A 21,312-nucleotide genomic window follows, 5' to 3' on the forward strand; every position below is an offset into this window, starting at 1 on the left:
GGTGGACTGGAATATAAGGCTGCCAAAATCACGTCGGCAGTCACACATCACATACTAGCCAGCAGTAACATTACGGACGTGTCTGGAAAGTCGGGGGTTCATGCATCACAATCTCCATCAGCATCTTAGGACAACTGGCCACGATGGTGTCATACTATTCAAACATCAACCACTATAATTAAACTATATCAAATGTACAACTAGTTATTATAGCATGTTTATTACCCAAACCTGTCATAATGTTACAGACCTGCTATTAGGACAATATCCTACTCTGGCCCCAGACATCACTCGGTACCCCTACTCAAATCTCTGAATATGTTAGATATTAAGTCACTGCACATTCTCTCTTGTGTATTATACATATATAAAATGCTGAACTGTAATGCCAATCCTGACCTCAAAAGCTTCATTGAAGGTTGTAACAGAAACCATGAGCACCACACCAGAAATAAATACAGTTTTGATATTCCAAGAGTACGACTTAATCAAACTAGAAATGCTCTACAAATCAAGGGACCCAGAATGTGGAATGATCTTCCCAACCATGTTAAAGACTGTACCTCTCTCAACCAGTTTAAGATAAAAACTAAACACTACCTAATAAATTCCCTGTAACCTACCTACTATTGTCAACCCATGTCTGTTATTTTTTTTTTAATCAACACTGTCAACCTATTGTATTTGTGCTGCTTCTTCAGTCATGTTCCCCCTTTTTTTATCTTTATTTGTATTTGTTCTCAACACATTTTATTCTTTATGCTCAATTAGTATTAAGTTCTAGATATTAATGTTTTTCCTGCCCGAAACGCATTGCGTAATAGTGGCTTTAGGCATTGTATGTACTAGCTCTATCTATATATCGATCCATTAATGTAACATCACTTGTATGTATGTACCTTTCCTGAATAAACATATTTATTTATTTATAAACCTCTCCAGCTGCTCTGCTATCTGCAGCATCCGCACATTTGGTGGTACTATTCGAACCCCAGTTGGAAACAGACCCAACTATAGGATGGGTTAACCCAAGTATCGAGCTTCCAAAAGGGTCGCCCAATGGTCCATAGAATTACCCAAATCAGCCCAAATCGGCCCAAAACTACACAAATCGTCCTAGCATTACGTAAGTAATGAAGAAATATAGTATATTTACTTACTATAATGTTGGTGCTACACGTAGAACATGATCAAACCTATTTTTACTCTGAAATAATCTAATTTCATAACGAAATGAGACGTAAATATGTGAGAGGTGACGCCATAGGAAGTCGATGGTCCAAGCGACAATTGTGTGGAGCGACTTATCCAAGATATATGGTCGCCAGGAGAGTGTTTGCTGCCATATCAGCCTCCTGTACACAGTGATCCAGTCCTTTTCGTTCATTGAACACCGAACCCTACACGCCCTCTGATATATTGCTTAATTAACAAATATTCACAAATAAAGATTATATTTGTATATGTTATCAGAAAGGCAGATATAAAATAGTTTTTGTGAATCCATCACAGAGATTATACCTTATTAGAGAGGAAAAATATTCATACTTTAAACAAGGCTTCATGGCCGACGCTCTCCTTACCGATATAGGAACTATGACCTTCCGAAGATCAATGTTAATTTAATCTAGATATTGTAATAAACGAAGTTTTCTATGTCATCATAAAGACATAAATATAAGCTGCATGTTAATACTTTGGCATAAATATAACTGAAGTGAAAGTGAAGATATATGCCTTTTTATAGTTACTTGATGGCTCGCTCAGGGAGTGTGAAGGCCTCCACACAAGCCAATCAATTTTATAATTACTTTGCATATATGCAAAGTAACGCCATAGGTCTTTATGTCAGAATAAAGACATGTAGACGATAATGTAACTACATTTCAAGGAAAACATATCTTAATATAATTATTAAATGAATGCAAAGTTATGGTTAAATAAATAGCCAATACCACACAATCGCCGGTGTCCGGACACATGAATAGTCGCATTAGGTGAAAGGAAATGTACCCAACCATTTCCATTTACCCAACCAGTTTGTGCACCCTATACTCATCCTCTGTGCGGTAATTTATTGTGCACCCCATACTCATCTTGTTACCAGTAGTTTGTGCAACCCATACTCATCCTGTGACCCGTAATTTATTGTGCATCCCATACTCATCCTGTTACCGGTAGTTTGTGCAGCCCATACCCATCCTGTGACCTGTAATTTATTGTGCAACCCATACTTATCCTGTGACCTGTAGTTTATTGTGCAGCTAATACTCAACCTGTGAGTCACAGGACATTGCGCAACCCTTTCTCATCGTGTGAATCTTTGTTTACTTTGCTCTCCATATTCATCCTCTGCGCGATAGTTTCTTGTGCAACCCATACCCATGATGTGAGTGGTAGTTTATTGTGTACCCTATACTCATCCTGTGAGTATAGGGCGACCCTTTTGGAAACGCATGGAAACGCAACACTTGGGTTGACCCGATTGACAGACTGGTTATATTCCAACAGGGTCTGAGACATTTGCACTGGCGGGCGGCGTTCTTGCCAACTATATGGCTGTTAAGTTGAAAATTGTAACTGTTAAGAGCATTCTATTGTGGTTTTAATATTGAACAATTATACATATACGAAACAGACAAATCTGGTGTCCGAAATAGTAAAAATATTAGTGTGCGATGTGATCAATGTAAGGGGGATATTGGGTGTGCCTCGTATCCCCTACAACAACAAGAAGTTCGAGAGCGATGAGGCCGCCACCTACTAGCTTCAGGATGTCGTCGAATCTAAATCAACAATATACTACCGCCGCTACTTTCTCGGAAACGTAAGTACCTGCCGCTTTACTTCTCTCACCCTGCCTAGCCTGGCCTGGCCTGACCTGGCCTAGCCAGACCTGACCAGACCTGACCTGGCCTAGCCTTACCTAGCCTAGTCTGACCTGGCCTAGTCTGACCTGGCCTAGTCTGACCTGACCTGGCCTAGCCTTACCCAACACTAATCACCACACGTGACAGCCCAAACGAATCGCAAATAAGTACACGTAACAAGTCATATGCCCGGACACTCTTTCACCTTGGGGACTGAGTGGTAACTATTGTATAGAAGAGCCGGCTCCCTGAGAGTGGTAAGAGGGCGTGATAAGAGGCTAACATGTGGTCTTGAAGGAAGTCGATAAAGCAGACAATTTTCAAAAGGAAGGGCAGCATAACGAGCAGACAGGAATGGACAGACAGTCGGTTATCCCATAATGTGTAATACGCCCCGCACAGCATGGGTGGAGTTGGGGGGGGGGGGGTTGTAGCAGGGCACAGTATGGTGATGGTGCGGCTGAAGTACACACCCACTGAATTCCTGCCATCAATATTTGTTTTCATAACCATTAGAACAATGGCATCCCTCCAGCCACCATCCTTCCACTGACCCCCTCCTCTGGTCCTCCACCTCAGACAATAACCCCCCACACCCCCTCTCCCTTCCAGACATCAGCATGTCAAAATCAGTACCATAATGTGTTTAAACTATTTAAACTAAGTCATTGTGTATCTCAAGGTATCTTAATTCATTTGAAAGTGTACATGTGCATTCGTTCATATACTCGCCTAATTGTGCTTGCTGGGGTTGAGCTCTGGCTCTTTAGTTCCACCTCTCAACCATCAATCAACAGGTGTACAGGTTTCTGAGCCTATTGGGCTCTATCATATCTACACTTGAACCTGTGTATGGAGTCAGCCTCCACCACATCACTTACTAATACATTCCATTAGATATAATCATATATGATTACACATAATCATAATCATTCCATACACATAATCATATATGTGTACGTCAACGTATACATACATGCGTATATATACCTCATATTAAAATACTGATAAACGAATGACCATGAACAAATTAATTTATAATTGTAGCACTATATATAATTTTAATAGACTAATTACGTGTTTATACATTTGAATGGTCCAGACAGGTGGCCAGCCTTGGACATATACACTTCTGGTAGGCACAATGACCTCATGTTAGACCCTTGATAGATTATGTGAGAGAGAGAGAGAGCTGGGGCAGGGAGGTGCGTGCCCCAGGGAGATAATCCATGCCCATGCCCCGCCTCGAGGTCAGTTCTCGAGTCACACCAAGAATAACAATCGAGCAAGTTGTCCTGACCAGGATGTGGCATATTAGGGAGGGTTGAGGAATAGGAAGCCTGTCTGATAGGGCTCTTGGCAAGCAGCTCTCCCTCAGTCTACCTATCTGTATGGAAGAAATGTATCTAGGCCCTCCTCCCCCCTGCCTATTCTCTCTCCCCCACCTTTCTTCCTTCATTTCCTCCCTCCTTCCCTCCCCCTCACTGGTGAGAGAGTAGGAGTGTGAGTGGTTAGAGAACTCGTAGTTCTCACGCTCGTGAAATTGTCTGCGACCCTGGAGGAGTAGAGCAGAGGGGGGGTGAAAGTAGGTGACGATGGAGGAGTAGAGGGGAGCATTATATGCAGTGAACGTAGGTGTCTATGGAAGAGTACATCATAGAGGAGGGTGAAAGGAAGGTGACGATGGAGGAGGAGAAGGGAGGGGGTGTGAAGGTAGGTGATGATGGAGGAGTAGAGGGGAGGAGGGGGGCAAAAGTAGGTGTCTATGGAAGAGTACATCATAGAGGGGGGTGAAGGTAGGTGGCGATGGAGTAGAGCAAAAGGGGTGGGGGTTGAAAGTAATCTTGAGTTTAATTTTTTAGTTATATATAGTGACACCTCGGCTTACGAATGAATATTTATGAACTTTTCAGGTTACGAGCCTAATTTCTTCGAAAAATTTGAATCGGGTTACAAACTTAGCCTCGGGAAAGGAGTTTGTTGATATACGTATGGGCTGACCTAGCGCGTGGTGGCATGGTGATCGCGCCTCAGTTTACCAGTGTCTCCTGCCTAGTAAGTATCGCGCCTGAATTCTTTGTAAAGCATTACATTTGTTTTGGGATTTTTGGCTATTTGAACATAAAATTTGTTATGATATATCTTGCCATGAGTCCCAAGAAAGCCAGTGGTAAGGTTCAAGCCAAGAAAACACATGTGAGAATGACCATAGAGGAAAAACAAGAGAGCATTCATAAACATCAAAATGGTGCACAGGTTGTTGAACTAGCTAGGCAGTACAACAAATCTATGTCAACAATATGCACTATACTTGCTAAGAAGAAGGACATTATGAGCATTAAAGTGGCAAAAGGCATATCAACAATCCCGAAACAAAGAACACAAACACTTGAGGATGTTAAAAAGTTTTTATTAATTTGGATACACAACAAGGAGTTAGCAGGTGATAGCATTTCAGAGGCCATCATTTGTGAGAAACCAAGGCATTTGAATGAAGACCTTTTAAATAAAACCCCTGGAACGAGGGGGAAAAAGATGAATCAAGTTTGAAAATGTGAAAAGTTTGTGTGACAATAGAGCCTCGTAGAAAACTTTTGCTGTGGTCATTACCTGGTGGAATGCACCCAGGATGGAGTATCAGGGCTATACATCTTTTAAATTATAAAAGTAATAAACATTTCCCATCAACCTTACAAACCATATTAACCTATTTTCATGTATTTCCCCCATGTGCATTTTAACAAAGTTACTAAATTGCCTTTATCATTCTGTAAAATTTCAATTACAGTATACTGTATATAATTTTGTTAGTATAAATGGACTGAATATTCTGAAATCACAATTAATTTTACAATTTCAGATTCAAAGGTGGTCTGGACACCCAATTTGGTCAGACAGGTGAAGAGAGCATTTAGGATAGTTCGAAGAGATGAAGATGGTCACAATTGTGTTTGAAGAGGCAAACGCCCCCCTTTGCTCCTGACATTATGTTCAGCCTATTGACCCCTGCACACCTAACACAAGGTAGGTTGAAAACTCCTCCTTCATGTCATTGGTTCATTAGCCAGAAACTTAGGGCCCATGCAGGAATATCCCTAAAAAAAAAAAGTGGCCCCAACAATGCATCCTCCAAGTCTGGAGGATGAGCAGGAGCATTGTCGAGAAGCAGGCCCTTTAGTGTCAAACTTTTCTCTTGCAGATATTTTTTGATGGCAGGGCAAACCACTCTACATCACAGTTTTTCTGCAAGTTATATATTTTTTAAAACTCTTGGATTTTCGGAATGATACACGAGCAAGGGTTTAATTTTCAAATCGCCACACAGCACAAGAGTTAGCCTATCCTGACACAAGTTAGCCCAAGTTAGCTTGTGTCAGGGCAGTGACGTCTCCTCTTGGGTAATGTATGTCCTCTTCGGCAATTTTTTCCAGAATAGTCATGTCTCCTCACAATTAAACACTTGTTGTGGAATATATCCATCAATACAGTATCTACAAAATCTTTAAAATCACGAACAAATCTTTCAGCCCCTACTTTGTCTGAGCTGGCACCCTCACCATGCCTCACAACACTATGAATACCACGTCTTTTTTCAAAATTTCTCAAACCATCCCCTACTCACCTTAAACTCTTTCGTATCTGCAAAACTCGTTCTAGGGGTTTTCTTTATAAGATCTTGCATGAAGATTTCATTGTTGACCAAACCACACACTGGAAATTGAATAGACGACGACATTTCGATCCATCCTGGACCATTATAAAGTCGATTGTGATGAGATGAGGGAAGCAAGAGCATTAAGTAGGCAAGAGAGAGAGGTGAGGAGATGGCAAGTATGTACGTATGTACATGAATAAAACATGTACATACTTATACATAACGTGTGTAAATAGTGTAATAAACACAATAACAGTATTTTGGGAGGAGGAATGTTGGCGAGTAATGTGTTGGAGGAGGGAGGGAGGACTGGCAGGGTGTGGCAGCTCACTCATGTTTTTTGGGCTCACCATACCAACATAGTGGATCGTTATGGTGAATACATACATAGATGGGTATATACAATGTGTGTATATAGTGTAATAACAGCAAAAGCACTGTTTGATTGTAGAATATGTCGCATATATGAGGCCCATAATTTTGAGCATAGCGATGTTCTATACTTTGAATTATATAAATTCCACAAATTACACACTTTTAAATAATATTACAGCAAAAAAAAAAGGAAGAAATGAATGAGAAACTTCAAAATAATTGCGCAACATTTTATTCGCAGCAACTGCCGTCGCACGGGGTGGCGGGGCCGACAGACCCCCATCGCTCCAACGCTCAGCGCCCATAATTTGCTCAACTTCCCAGCTCCATCGCAGCTAAAGTAAGTCACATACAATATTTTTTGTTTAGTTTCCCCGTGATCAGACTCTGCATTTTAACAATATAAGAAGAGAAAAAAAATTTTTGGAAAGAATTTATTTCTTGTGCACCAGGGTGTTATTTGGAGACAGAGCAGTTCAGTGGTTAACTACTAAATTTTTTTTTCTCCCACACACGCACCCCCCTAGGAAGCAGCCTGTAACAGCTAACTCCCAGATACCTATTTACTGTTAGGTAACAGGGGTCATCCCCTTTTGTACAAAGAATCTGCTAAAGCTTTTAGGGCTAATCTTTGACACTCGTTTGTCTTTGTCGCCCCATATTTTTTACGTCCGAGTTGAATGCTCTAAGGCCCTTAACTAACTTTAGGTCATGTCCCATAATTCTTGGGGAGCTAATCGACACTGCTCCTCTCTTTACATTCCTCTCTCGTTCTGTCTAAACTCGATTATGGCCCTGTTTACTCGTCTGCTTCTCCTTCTACCCTTCACCATCTGGACACACTGCATCATACTGGGTTACGGCTCAGCTCTGGTACCTTTCCTTCGACACCTACCCTAAGCCTGTATGTTGAAACTGGCGTCCTGTTTCTACAGGATCGCCATGATCGCTACTGTCTTCTCCACCTTGCACGGTCCTTACAGCACCCTCACTCTTGCTTATGTCATGCCTTGACCTTTACCCATCCTGTGGTTCCTGTTCCCCTTCGCCACCTATCTCTTTCTGTACAGTTGTCTCTCTTACAAAATGCTCTTTCAGTTTGTGTTACCAATATTTCCCCTCGTGTCATTCCGTCTTTGCCCCTATGGAGGGGTCCCTGTTCCTAAATTCTGTAAGCCTTGACCCACATGACTAAAACTTTTACCCCTCCTACAGTTCTAAATCACCTTTTCCTTGAACACTTTTCTTCACACTTCCACTCTATTTCCGTCTTCACCAATGGGTCTTAAGTCTGCAGACGGTGTAGGCTACTCTGTTGTTTTTCCTGACTGCACCTTTGTGTTTCCTGCCTCCGGAGACTAGCATCTTCATGGCAGAACTTTATGCTATTCTCTATGCTCTTCATCAACTCTTTTCTCGCTGTCAATCCTCCTCTGTGTTTGTAGTTGACACTTGCAGTGCCCTCATGGCTCTAGAATCCTTTAATCCAGTTCATCCTTTGGTAGTTGAAATTCAACATTGGCTGTTTCTTATCTCCAGTAGATTTAAGACAGTGGAATTTCGCTGGATTCCCACCCATATTGGTGTGTTCTTAAATGAGCGTGCGGACACTGCCGCTAAGGAAGCTATCCGTACCTGTCCCATCTCCCGTAAAGGTATTCCTTATTATGACTTTTACCCAGTTATTCATTTCCCCATTCTTGCCCGTTGTCAGGGTTTTTGGTCTTCTGTTACTGGTAACAAACTGCGTGCTCTTAAGAGTAGTGTGTTCCCGTGGCCTTCCTCCTACCACCGTAACCGGTGGTGGGAAACGGCTCTGGCGAGGTTGTATATTGGTCATACACGTTTAACTCACGGGCACTTAATGGAGCGCTGCCCTGCTTCTTATTGTCCAAACCGTTGTCTCTACATGTCCTGACTTCAGGACTTACGTGTCTTGCTTCCCGACCATCCCTCACTGTCAATTGTCCCTCGATAAAATTCTTGTTAAATTCAATACCTTTGATATTGTTCGCCGTATGCGTTTTTGTTCTTGTATTGGCGACGTTAGTGATATTTAGCGCACTATGATTATCCCACACATTTGATGGTTTGATAATTACTGTACTGTACAGTACTTTGGTTTGGAATGTATCAAATAAAGTTGTTTCATGTATTCAAATGTGTGAGAAAATCCACTGGGGCTGTGAGATGAAGTGAACCTGTAACAAAGGCATTGCCAGTTGCATACTCTACCACCACTGATGGTAAAAGTCTTACAACTGGATATCTTGTGTGACGGGTTATGGTATCACAGCTATACTGAACCAAGATGGTATGGCTCTCCCTCACATAAATGAAAGAAATGCTGCTATTGGCCTTGCAGTGTGTAAGTTGCAGGTGGAAACAAATGAAAATTATCAAATAATTAAACAATTTACTGAAATAGTAATGAACAAAAATAACACATGACAATACTTGACTATCATGTAATGCAAAGGTGAACAAGTTAGTATGACCTTAAATGCAAAAAATAAACTATAAGCAAGGAATAAAAGTATGAAGATATACTGGTGTTCTGAAGACAGCTACCATACCACCATGGCATCAGTCACACGACGTTGGCTGGAAGCGGACGACGGGTTAGAGACACGAAGGTGATCCTAGAGCACTAAGGGAGAGATTGCCTCTCCAGGGAGGCAGCGCTCTTTATATAGTCCGGCGGTGATGACTCATCCAGTGTCAACACGAGGTGGACATCTGGTCAACTAGCAAACTGCTCGTTGTGGCTGGCGGTGCCTTTGTGTTGAGCTGTACCACTGTCAGTTGAAGGCGGCTAACTGCTTGTTTGTGGGGACAAACTGCCAGTTAACAGTGGCGCCCGGCTTGCCTCTGAGTCGTACCAGGCCGTGCCAGGCCCTGGGGGGTATGGAGAGGTGGCAGGACTGATGACTCTTCTGGGCTGGTGTAGATGTATACTTCCAGTGCAGAGGCATTGAAGGTGAAGGGTAAAGGCAGTTCCACTGCTATGCAGGAGATTCACGTGACACTTGTGAAGCCACAGAAAGTCTGGAGGCCCTACTGAAGCCAGTCCAAGTATTAAATAAAACCCCTGAAGTACGCCGGTGAAGGGTAAAGTGAAGGGTGAAGCAAGACCGTATGCCCCAACTTCAGGCACACACAGAAAATCACGTTTTGGTCCCGCCTCTCAACTGTGTATTTGAAGTTGGGGCGTATGGTGTTGAACTGCTTCAGCCTTCGCCTGAGTGCTTGTAGGGCTTACGTAAGACGTTGACTCAAGGAGTGGCCTCAAAACTTGCTGTGATTTATGGGGAAATCTGGTTGTAAGACTTTTACAAAGTCAGTAATATACTGTGGTAGAGTATGCAGCTGCCAGTGCCTTGGGCAAGGGTTTACGTCGCCTCACAGCTCCAGTGGATTTTCTGCTTGGTGTATATCAGGTTGTGATTTTGTGTGTGTACCGTATTGTTATGATCGCCGTCTGATAAGTCCTTTCTGGCCTCAAGAGTCATTGTTACCCACCTAGAAAGATTGCAGATGGCCAAAGCAGTTATTTAAGTTAAGAAGGGACAAGTCTTAAACAGAATTTTGCATAATATTTGACTGTAAAGGGGTAAATTGAGGTAGATTGAAAAACAAAATGGTGAACCGGGCAGGCGGTACTCACAATTAGGCGAGTACACTCGGGAACTTTTAAAGTGCAACCAAACATGCTTTAGGCTCTCACAAGAGGTGAGTGGTGGTGGCTCAGGTGCTCAGCCAATCAGAGCACCTAAGGAGGGAGGGCAGGAATGAGAAGGGGGTGGTATGTGGAAGTTTGGTGACAGTTGTGTGTAGTTTGTTCATCTTCATTGTAAGTTTCATGGCTTGGTGTGCATTTCCCTAGTAAATTTAATTAGGGAAAAATTCAGGTGTTTGATTTTTTAAATCAACTTTTTAAATGTTGAGTTGTTAAAGCCTCAAAGTGCAAGGAGTTGGTTTGGGAGTATGGCATCCTCATGCTGTTGCGTGCTCGCGTGAGGTAGCAAAGGTGATGTAAAGTTGTGGGGTGTACATGCTTGGGACGTCCTCTCTCGGGATGGCTGGTGTTAGACCTGTGTGTTTGTCGGTTGTTGAAAATCAGTCATCCTTTGCTGTTGTGGTATTGATTTTACATTGTTCATCTTGTAATTAATACTGTAGTGCGATATGTAGGGCTACCATTTGTAGGTTTAAAATGTCTAATACAAACAGTTGTCCAATGAGTTTTAATAGGAAATATCATCCACCAAGCACCATTGTACAATTATATTAATTGATAGTATATGGATTGTGCAGAACTGCTTAGAATGATCTTTAACACTTGGCTATATTGGTCATGTCAAATACTTGCACGGTGGATGCTCAAAGACCCTTTCTTTATTCAGTGTTGTCACATACCTCATGGGGGTATGGATAGGCAAACACTCATTCGGTTAAACTTGCCTTGTAGTAGTTTCAGAGTTCAGTAATTTGGAATCTGGTTAGCACTTTCCAATTAAATTAACCTTTAAAGTGAATTCCTATTTAGGTTTAAAACATTATACCGAATGAGAAACTCAGATTATATACCCGAACACCAGAAATGTTGTTATTCAATTTGGTTGCCTAAAGCACATTCAAGGACTACACATTACATGGCATTCCAGGATTCCTCTATACCTTGCCTTATGCTGTAAACATTGCCACAACCCTGTGTTTTATTGATTTAAATGGCCACAGGGAGGCATACAACACTGCAGATTATGATGTCATTAGTTATCCACTGTGCTGACAAGTGGGCTGACTGATGTTCGTTGACACCTGTATCGTGCTTCAATTTAATCGCCAGGAGATCACCCTCTCACTAGACTCGTCTGTAGGAAGTAGAGTATAGTATCTCAAATTACCTTGGATCATAAATAGCATAAGACTTGGGGGTAGGAGAGGGTTGCAGTGTTTTTCATGGCTCTCAGTTGTTCCTGGTATTAGGCAATTTAGTTCTGGAATCATTTTTGTTGGCCAATGTTAAACTTTTTCGAAAGTAGATGTTTTTCTGAAAGGGAAGGGGGGGGGGAACCTCTATGCTTGGATACAGTTATCTAAGTGAATACTTAGACTTAGAATAACTACCTTCTTTTCCTTAGTCAAAAAGGTTGCTTGTTTATTTCTAGGGACTTGTATTTTCTTTTATTTTTAACTGCAGCAACTTTCAGTGAATGATAGATTCTTACTGAAAGGACCTTTACTTCATTGTTGTTGTTTTATGGTCATCTCATTGTGTACAGGGATTCCGCGAAGCTTTTGGGGTTAGTCTTTGACACTCGTTTGTCTTGGTCAGCCCATATCTCTTGCCTCCGAGTTGAATGCTCTAAGGCCCTTAACCTCCTTAAGGTTTTGTCCCATACTTCTTGGGGAGCGGATAGGTGCACGCTCCTCTATTTGCACTCCTCTCTCGTCCTGTCTAAACTCGATTATGGTTGCCCTGCATACTCTTCTGCTTCTCCTTCTACTCTTCGCCGTCTTGATGCTTTGCACCATACTGGGTTGCGTCTCGGCTCTGGTGCCTTTCGTTCGACTCCCGCCCTTAGTTTGTATGTTGACACTGGCTTTCTCTCTCTTCAGGACTGCCGTGATCGCTACTGTCTTCGCTATCTTGCGCGGTCCTTCCAACATCCTTCCTCTCGCCTCTGTCGTGCATTGACTTTTCCTCCTCCTGTGGTTCCTGTTCCTCTTCATTGTCTCCCACTTTCTGTCCAGTTATCTCGCTTACAGGATTCTCTTTCTGTTCATATTTCTAATGTTTCTCCTCGTATTGTTCCTTCATTACCTCCGTGGAGAGTCCCCCTTCCCAAGTTTTGTACGTCCTTGACTTGTATTACTAAAGCCTTTACCCCTCCTACAATTCTGAAAAGCCTCTTCCTTGAGCACTTTTCTTCGCACTCCCACTCTATTTCCATCTTCCCTGATGGGTCTAAGTCTGCGGATGGTGTGGGCTACTCTGTTGTTTTTCCTGACCGTACTTACATGTGTCGCCTCCCTTCGGAGGCTAGCGCCTTTACGGCAGAACTTTATGCTATTCTCTATGTCTCTTGCTTTCTCATTCTCATTCCTCTTTTGTGGTTGTAGTTGATTCTCGTAGTGCCCTCATGGCTCTAGGGTCCTTTAATCCTGTCCATCCGGTGGTCATTGAGATTCAACATTGGCTGTTTCTTATTTCTAAATTTAAATCAGTAGAGTTTTGCTGGGTTCCCAGCCATATTGGTGTTTCAATGAGCGTGCGGATGCTGCCGCTAAGGAAGCTATCCGTTCTTGTCCCATCTCCCGTAAAGGTATTCCTTATTCCGACTTTTATCCTGTTATTCATTCTTCCCCGTTGGCAGGGTTGTTGGTCCTCTGTGGTTGGTAACAAGCTGCGTACTCTCAAACTTAGTGTGTCCCCGTGGCCTTCCTCCTACCACTGTAACCGGCGGTGGGACACTGCTTTGGCACGGCTGTGGGTTGGTCATACCCGCATAACTCACGGTCACTTAATGGAGCGCCGCCCTGCTCCTTATTGTCCGAATTGCGTTGTCCCTCTTACAGTTGTGCATATCCTTGTTGAATGTCCTGACTTCCAGGACGAGCGTGTGTCTTGCTTTCCGACCGTCCCTCGCAGTCACTTGTCCCTCGATAGAATTCTAGGTGAATCGGATACTTTTGATATCGTTCGCCTTGTGCGTTTTTGTTCTCGTATTGGCATTCTTGGTGATATTTAGCGCCCTCTGATTATTTCGCACTTTGATGGTGCTGCATGGCCTTCCGGTTTGGTGTCTTCTTTTGGTAATTACCTTACCTTCATTGTTGTTTCATTTTAATGTGGTAGTTGTGATATGGATTGTTCTGTCTCACGTGCAAGGTCTTGGATTTTTTTTTGTTTTATATTAAATTGCCAGTCTTGTTACTATTTGTAGAATTAGAGATCTGCATTAAGGCCTCAATATTATATTCTTTATAACGTAATCAGCAATTTTTGTGGTTGGTAATATTTAGATTAATGTCAGTGATGTATATGACAAGGGTTAAGACCCCTTGTGGTATGACAGCATTTTTCCCCAGTCATTCTTTAACAAATGAAAGGGTCCTCATAACCATTCTTTTGTCCTTTCTACCATGTACCTGTTTGTTGCTTCTTGGTCTTTCATTTGGTACTTTGGCTATTAAAACAATGGCCTTTGGTAATGTTGCAATTACCATTTCTAAAAAAAATGAGCAGGTTCATTAGGCAGGGTTTGTTTTTAGCAAACAGTTTTACAAAAAAATTCCATTCCTTCAGGACCTTGCAGATGTTAGGTCAAACTAATTGACAGTAATCTGTTTTGCACTTTCAAACAATGATGGTTTTAATCTAGGTAAAATATTTCAGAATATCTGAAGAGTTTGGCAGACAAATCATTTAAGAGCTTTGATTAAATTTAAGTTACCAAAGACTTTGTGAAAACCATGTTGTATAGATGCTTCAGTGTCACTTTTCAAATGTTTTGTAAATTTAACAATGATCTTTAGTTAATTTAATCATAATTTGTACAAAGCTTAGGTGTTGCATAGCTTTAAATTTACTTTCAAATATGAAAACTAAAATATTCGCTAAAATGTCTTCCACTTTAATATTTCAGACTAATTTTCAATATTTGTTAGTTTATGTAAATTGAATAGGTAGTCCACTTTTACATCTTTTCAATGCATTTTGCATGCACCTATGTAACAAGTTACAAATAGGTGTAAATTTTACCAAGTATTTATTTTCAAAGTAAAAAAATTTCAGATGTTTAAACATTGCATCAATAGTAGTAAACAATAATTTCCAGCAATTTCAGGATAAGATATAAAGTAGTTTCATTAAAATTGTTTTATTAAATAAGTTTTACATATAGTATTTATAATACATCTAATATTTATTACTGTTTCAGGTTGTGGGACAGATGCTCCTGGATGAACAGAAGATCCAAAAGGCCAAGACAACTCTAGAGACAATCACCTGTAAAAGAAAAATAAACATTAAACAGAGACACTACTTTTATTATCACCAATGCCTAATAACAAGCCCAAAAAATCCTAACATCCTATCTTTTAAGATAGGCTCAGCAAGGCCTATCCCTTCCTCTGGTTTTAGTGCAGAGCTTGTTCCCTGAATGGGTGCATTACATCCACCACTTTAGTGCCATCAACACATTGTACATATGCTTTACTGGAAGCACTGTACAATGCATGCCAGGCACTCAAGTTTTAGATGCACCCACCCATTCAGCAAACAAGCCCTGTGAGATTTAACAATGTAACCATTGTTAAGGGTCCCTATGCAAATCTAGTCCATCTATTAGATGGGTAGTAGAGCAAAGCTCTGAAAAAGCCAAGCCAGGGAAATCTGCAAGACTGCCTGGTCCCCTTTTATGAAATGGGGTAGGATCAGTACAAACTGCATCATCCCCTGTGGGTTGTAACAGTAGGACATGGTTACACACCTATAAATGGACTAGATAAGAGAATTAAGATTAGGTCATTGATATAGCTAAAACATCATATTCAAACTCACCCACTTTCATAGAGTAAAGGAGACTCACTCCAAGCCAGTCCATGCATCATAATCACTTTCACCTGAAAAATATTTCAACAAATTAATTTCAGATTTAAAGCCAATCTTGCTTTACTTTTCAAATTAGCATTTAGTTTACAAATGCAGATGGAAAAAATTTCTTTAAGGAATTTACCTTTCCTACATATTCTACTAGCAGTAGTAAAGATCTAATTTAGCAATATAAATATATATGGCATCAATTTGCCAAGTTTCAGTAAATGTCATTTGAGAAACTATCAACTGCACTTCAATGGCAATTTACATTTATCTTTAGCCAATGCTATATTTTTTAAGTTATTACTATTTTTTTTCTTTTATGCAAATCTATTCAGATTAACCTTTACTACAACTCACCTGATTCTGTTTAACTCTTCCAACTGACAGAGGGACTTCTGGACTTTCCAAACCACATTCTGGAAAACTATATAAATTTAAAACCAAGCTAAAGTAAACATTGAATATTTTTTTTTACTTTCAAGGGAAAAATACCATCACTTAGAGCAAAACTTTTCCTACCATTAACTTTATTTGACTCATGATTACCCTTAACAGTGTTATACATTTATAGATTAAAGCTTATTTAAACATTTAATGTTAACTAAACAAGATTTATATTTTATTAATAAAACACCCTCAACTATGTTTATGATCTAATGCCCCACATTACAATTTTCACAATTTCAACATACCATTCTATTCAATACATTCCTGAAAGGACTGAACTTGCAGATATGGTACCCACTAGCCTAAGCCTAGACTTCCATACCCATTCAATTTCCATACCCTAATATTTAATAGGTTTTTAGCAATTAACTTCTACCCTCTAATTCCAATGTACACAACACTACTTACTGTAGATCTGCAAGTATTTTCCTGCAGCTCTGTTGCCAGGACCTTCCACAACCTGTCATGTGAACAGCAAATATTACTAAAAAGTTATTTGCATAGCGATGTTATTTTGTTCGTACCAGTTTAACAGTTGCCGTTTTAAATGGCACACTAACTATCTTTTTGTCCCATCTTTATTAATTACAAAGCTATAGTCATTTCAAGTCAACATGCTATACAAATTTTATTTTCCAACAACTTTAGTCATGAACATTTTTCTGGAACATTGCAAAAACTTTAATTTAACCATGTATAACATTTGAATAAAAGCAATACAAAATTTATATATACAAATTTATTCTTTTGCAACCACTGCTTACTACTAGGGGGACATTTATTCTGTTGAATTATGTACCAAGCTTTTTAGTCTGAAAATTCATAATTAACCCAACTATACTACCAAGACTGATTTTACTAAATTTAGTAATATTTTTACACTAGCAACTATACAAGGCCATATTCTCTCCAGTTATCACCACACTTCTGCAGGTGTAAGGTTCTATCTCCCCCATCTGCAGCACTCATGACCACACTTGGTCTTTATTATAAATTTCTTTATGAACCTGATACAGTACTGTTAATGGATTAATTGTGGGAACAATTTAGCTACAGTTCTGCCAAAGGAATGATTAATACACCATGCAAGCCAATATTAAAATTAGAAATATTTATTAAAAGCAGAAGTTTTTATCATATGGGATGTTATTTTAGAGGAATGGGTGGTGTGGTGGTTATGTTATGGTTGAGTAACATGGTACAAGAGGGCAAGTATGCCAATTTCAATTTCTAGCAAACTGGCAGATACAGCAGAAGTGCACACTTTCGGAATGGACTCTAATGGCAGTAAAGTTCCTACTATAGAGTTACTGGCCACCATTCACTAATGACTAGGGGAAGTTAGCTCAGAGCATCTTTGATGTGCTTTGATGGCAACGAAAATGTTGCCCCCCTTCAAAAGTTAAGCTTGTCTACAGCATTTCATTTTTAATTAACTATGTAAGGGGGAGATTCTGAATAGCAAGTGCATATAGGCACTGCCACTGGCTTATGGCAAAAGATTCTGTAGCAATAGAACTATAAGCCACACTTTCTCCCCCCCCCTTCCTCCCAACTGTTCAGTGTCAAGAGGGGGGGGGTGTCCATTTACTGTACCACTTACATTTTAGTGTGGGCTTCATCCACTATTCTGATGTTAGCTGGAACATTTGTGCCACCTGCTGGTTTGAAAGGGAGGCATACCATGTGCCAATTCAGGAAGCTTTCCACGTTCCTCACTGCATGTCAGCTCAGGACCTCACTACCATGTTGGGAGGCAGTTGAAGACTAACCAATCAACATCCCAGGCTGGAGAGGAGTGCCAGCTCGGGGAGAATTTACCACCTGCAAAAAATTTAATACTCTTAATAATCTACACCATCTATCTCATCTTTACCTAGCCCCCAAACCTTACATTTGTCAGCATTAAACTGCATCTGGTAGTCTTAACCATTTCAAAACTATATAGGGCATCGGTATTTTTTATTTGCCAATTCTGCAACTATTGCAGTCTAAACCATAATCTTGCGAATAACCGAGGTCCAAGGAGAGCTTTTAGGCACTACTTACAACACTTCTCCCAACTTAACCCCATTTATACTAATTTCCTTTGGTATAGCCATGACCTAATCTACTTCAGTCAGCATTCCCAATGATCCGAGCCCCTATCAATTTTGCGCCACTATCAAAATCTCTGCCGAAGAGAAGGTACACAAAATCACAAACCTTATCACTATTTCCTCAACTATGCAACCTAATCCATGAACATTTAGTAATAAAACTATGCGATTCATGTATCTAGTCATGTTTCTCAAAAAGAGTAGAGAAATGGCACTTGCAATGTTAGATTCTAGTAACTTTCCTCACAATAGACTAAGCTAATTGGTCACTAACTTAAGCGTTAAAGTTAACTCAAACTTTTCCTTTAAAACTTGCTATATTAGGAACTTTCCACGACCGGCCTTTACCCGACATAATTAAATAGGGTAAAAACGGTATATTAAATGCAGTAAAACTACGGTAAATTCAATACGATAAACTTGCATTCTTTAAGCATGGGCTGCATAGTAAGTGAACTAAACTAAATGTTAAGCACCCTGGCAAACCACTTCGTTCTATTCAATTTCTTTATTTAATCACTTTGTCCGGCTAGAATTTTTAGATTAGATTAAAGGAACACCCTCCCTAGTAACGGCTGAACTAGTAAAACAAATACAAATATTTTGGTAAAATACTTTCATAAAACCCGTCTACTTCCCCCACCAGTCGACTTGTTCAGCTAAAGGCATAATGTAATGTTCCACTTTAGTAAATAAAGACAAAAAAACACTACCCCATCCGTGTAGTTACCGGTTACCTGACATTCTACGCTTAAAATAACCCATCTATTCCCCATAATTGTTCGATATAACTTACCTCTCACCCGCTGGTCGAGTACACAGCAGTATATATCCTTCTCCATCACTCACCGCGTGGATACTATTTCATTCTGGCCGCAAATTGCCTCAAATCACCTACGTTATCCATAAACATATATAGAAGAGCAACTGACCGTAACAGCCGTATAGCGATCATCACCTAACGTGGGAACATTAGTAGTACTGCTGTCAAAACATAGATGGCGCCAGGACAAACGGTAATTCCTATGGACTCGGATACAAGACACTCCGTACATTGACAACATCGCACACTAATATTTTTACCACTTCGGACACCAGCTGTAGACGTTTCGCATATGTGTACGTGTTCCATATTAAAACGACAATATAATGCTATTAACAATTAAAATCTTCTATTTAACAGGCATATAGTTATTAAATGAAGTTTAGTGATGTAATAGACATAATCCGGAGTTGGTAAGGACGCCGCCCGCCAGCGTAAACACAACATACCCGAATGCCCACAAACACGATACAACGCACAAAACACAACACTTCTGTCAGTTTTTTTTTTTTTTTGAGATATATACAAGAGTTGTTACATTCTTGTACAGCCACTAGTACGCATAGCGTTTCGGGCAAGTCCTTAATCCTATGGTCCCTGGAATACGATCCCTGCCGCGAAGAATCGTTTTTTCATCCAAGTACACATTTTACTGTTGCGTTAAACAGAGGCTACAGCTAAGGAATTGCGCCCAGTAAATCCTCCCCTGCCAGGATACGAACCCATGACATAGCGCTCGCGGAACGCCAGGCGAGTGTCTTACCACTACACCACGGAGACTGCAAGTTTTTTGATAAACTCCTTTTATATTTATTATGTGATAGTTATACTTGCATAAAATGATAACTATTATAGGTAAGCGCCTAATATTTAATATTAATCAATAAAAAAGAAGTCAGAAGCCACACGCCTGTCTGTACATGTCTTTTGTGTAAAAGTATTTTGGGCGCTCATGTACCTGTGCGCTAGCTGGCGTTCACAACTGTTCTCGCCTACAAGCATTAGAATTAAACAAACGAATTTATTTTTTCATTTATATACAAGAAGAGAAGGCTACTCTTGAGTCTGTAATATTCATCTGATCACTGGTCTCCCATTTGGTCCTCATTGATTTATAAAAAAAAAAATAAAAAATAAAATGTTTATTTAGATAAGGTACATACATACAATATTTTTTTACAAAGATTGGTTGACTTATAGGTAGAGCTAGTACATACAATGCCTAAAGCCACTATTACGCAAAGCGTTTCGGGCATGATAAACTTAAATGACAAGCTTAATACTAATTGAGGATAATGAGTAGAATGAAAACAAGAAATGAAAACATAGATGAAAAAGCAGCACAAATACAATTATGTCGACAAACAGCGCTCTTAACAAAAAAAAAAAACAAAAAAAAAAAACAGACATTGGTTGACAATAGAAGGGTAAGGTAGGTTACAGGGAATTTATTAGGTATAGCTTCGTTTTTAACTTAAACTGGTTGAGAGAGGTACAGTCTTTAACATGGTTGGGAAGGTCATTCCACATTCTGGGACCCTTGATTTGTAGAGCATTTCTAGTTTGATTAAGTCGTACTCTAGGAATATCAAAACTGTCTTACTTAAAACTTATCTTAACTTATCTTACTTAAAAACTTAATATCAAAACTTATCTTACTATTATTGAATGTCAATAACCGTATTATGCAATTTCAATTTCTTCTATTTCTTTCTTTATTATGCACCCCATACCCATCCCGTGGGCGGTGGTGTAAAGGATTACAGAGGCACATAATCGGTTCAGGAACTGAACCCTCTAGTTCGGTTAGCTAAGCAAGTAACAGTGTTTGACGCTAGTTACAAAATTATTAATGTTGTATACACATGTACACACACTCATACATACATGTATGTACGAGGACTGGATCACTGTGTACAGGAGGCTGATATGGCAGCAAACACTCTCCGGGCGACCATATATCTTGGATAAGTCGCTCCACACAATTGTCGCTTGGACCGTCGACTTCCTATGGCGTCACCTCTCACATATTTACGTCTCATTTCGTTATGAAATTAGATTATTTCAGAGTAAAAATAGGTTTGATCATGTTCTACGTGTAGCACCAACATTATAGTAAGTAAATATAATATATTTCTTCATTACTTACGTAATGCTAGGACGATTTGTGTAGTTTTGGGCCGATTTGGGCCGATTTGGGTAATTCTATGGACCCTCGCCCAAGTTGGAAAAGACGAACGCTGAAAGAATATTGTTGAAAACATCTTGATAACTGATTAAACCAAAATTATTTATTAGTCAGAAGAAAGACAGAAACGCGATCTATATGTAAAACCTCTACCAGACAAATATTTTAAGTAAAACCGAAGATATTTGTAGTTGTATAAAAGTGGCAGTTTTCATCGCTCGTCAAACTCGAAAACCGCAGCATTCAT

At 40.1% G+C, this 21,312-nt stretch overlaps 2 long non-coding RNA genes across 5 annotated transcripts; one reads left to right on the top strand and one right to left on the bottom strand.

The window, feature by feature from the left end:
* Positions 1-1,139: 1,139 nt before the first annotated feature.
* LOC138373280 (uncharacterized) lies at positions 1,140-14,945 on the top strand. 2 transcript variants are annotated; one of them, XR_011231103.1, is made up of 5 exons: positions 1,140-2,827; positions 4,784-4,925; positions 5,731-5,894; positions 7,142-7,240; positions 14,847-14,945. It is a non-coding gene; the product is annotated as an uncharacterized lncRNA (long non-coding RNA). The 2 variants fall into 2 exon arrangements; XR_011231102.1 differs by lacking the exon at positions 4,784-4,925 and having other exon boundaries at positions 1,158-2,827.
* Positions 14,771-21,064, bottom strand: LOC138373281 (uncharacterized). 3 transcript variants are annotated; one of them, XR_011231106.1, is made up of 6 exons: positions 20,765-21,064; positions 17,559-17,779; positions 16,364-16,415; positions 15,866-15,924; positions 15,470-15,531; positions 14,771-14,914 (listed from the first exon to the last, which is right to left on the bottom strand). It is a non-coding gene; the product is annotated as an uncharacterized lncRNA (long non-coding RNA). The 3 variants fall into 3 exon arrangements; XR_011231104.1 differs by lacking the exon at positions 20,765-21,064 and adding an exon at positions 18,851-19,005; XR_011231105.1 differs by lacking the exon at positions 20,765-21,064 and adding an exon at positions 18,161-18,709.
* Positions 21,065-21,312: the final 248 nt, after the last annotated feature.

Source organism: Procambarus clarkii, chromosome 41, assembly GCF_040958095.1.
Source record: "Procambarus clarkii isolate CNS0578487 chromosome 41, FALCON_Pclarkii_2.0, whole genome shotgun sequence".
In the NCBI taxonomy this organism is placed as follows: Eukaryota; Metazoa; Arthropoda; class Malacostraca; order Decapoda; family Cambaridae; genus Procambarus; species Procambarus clarkii.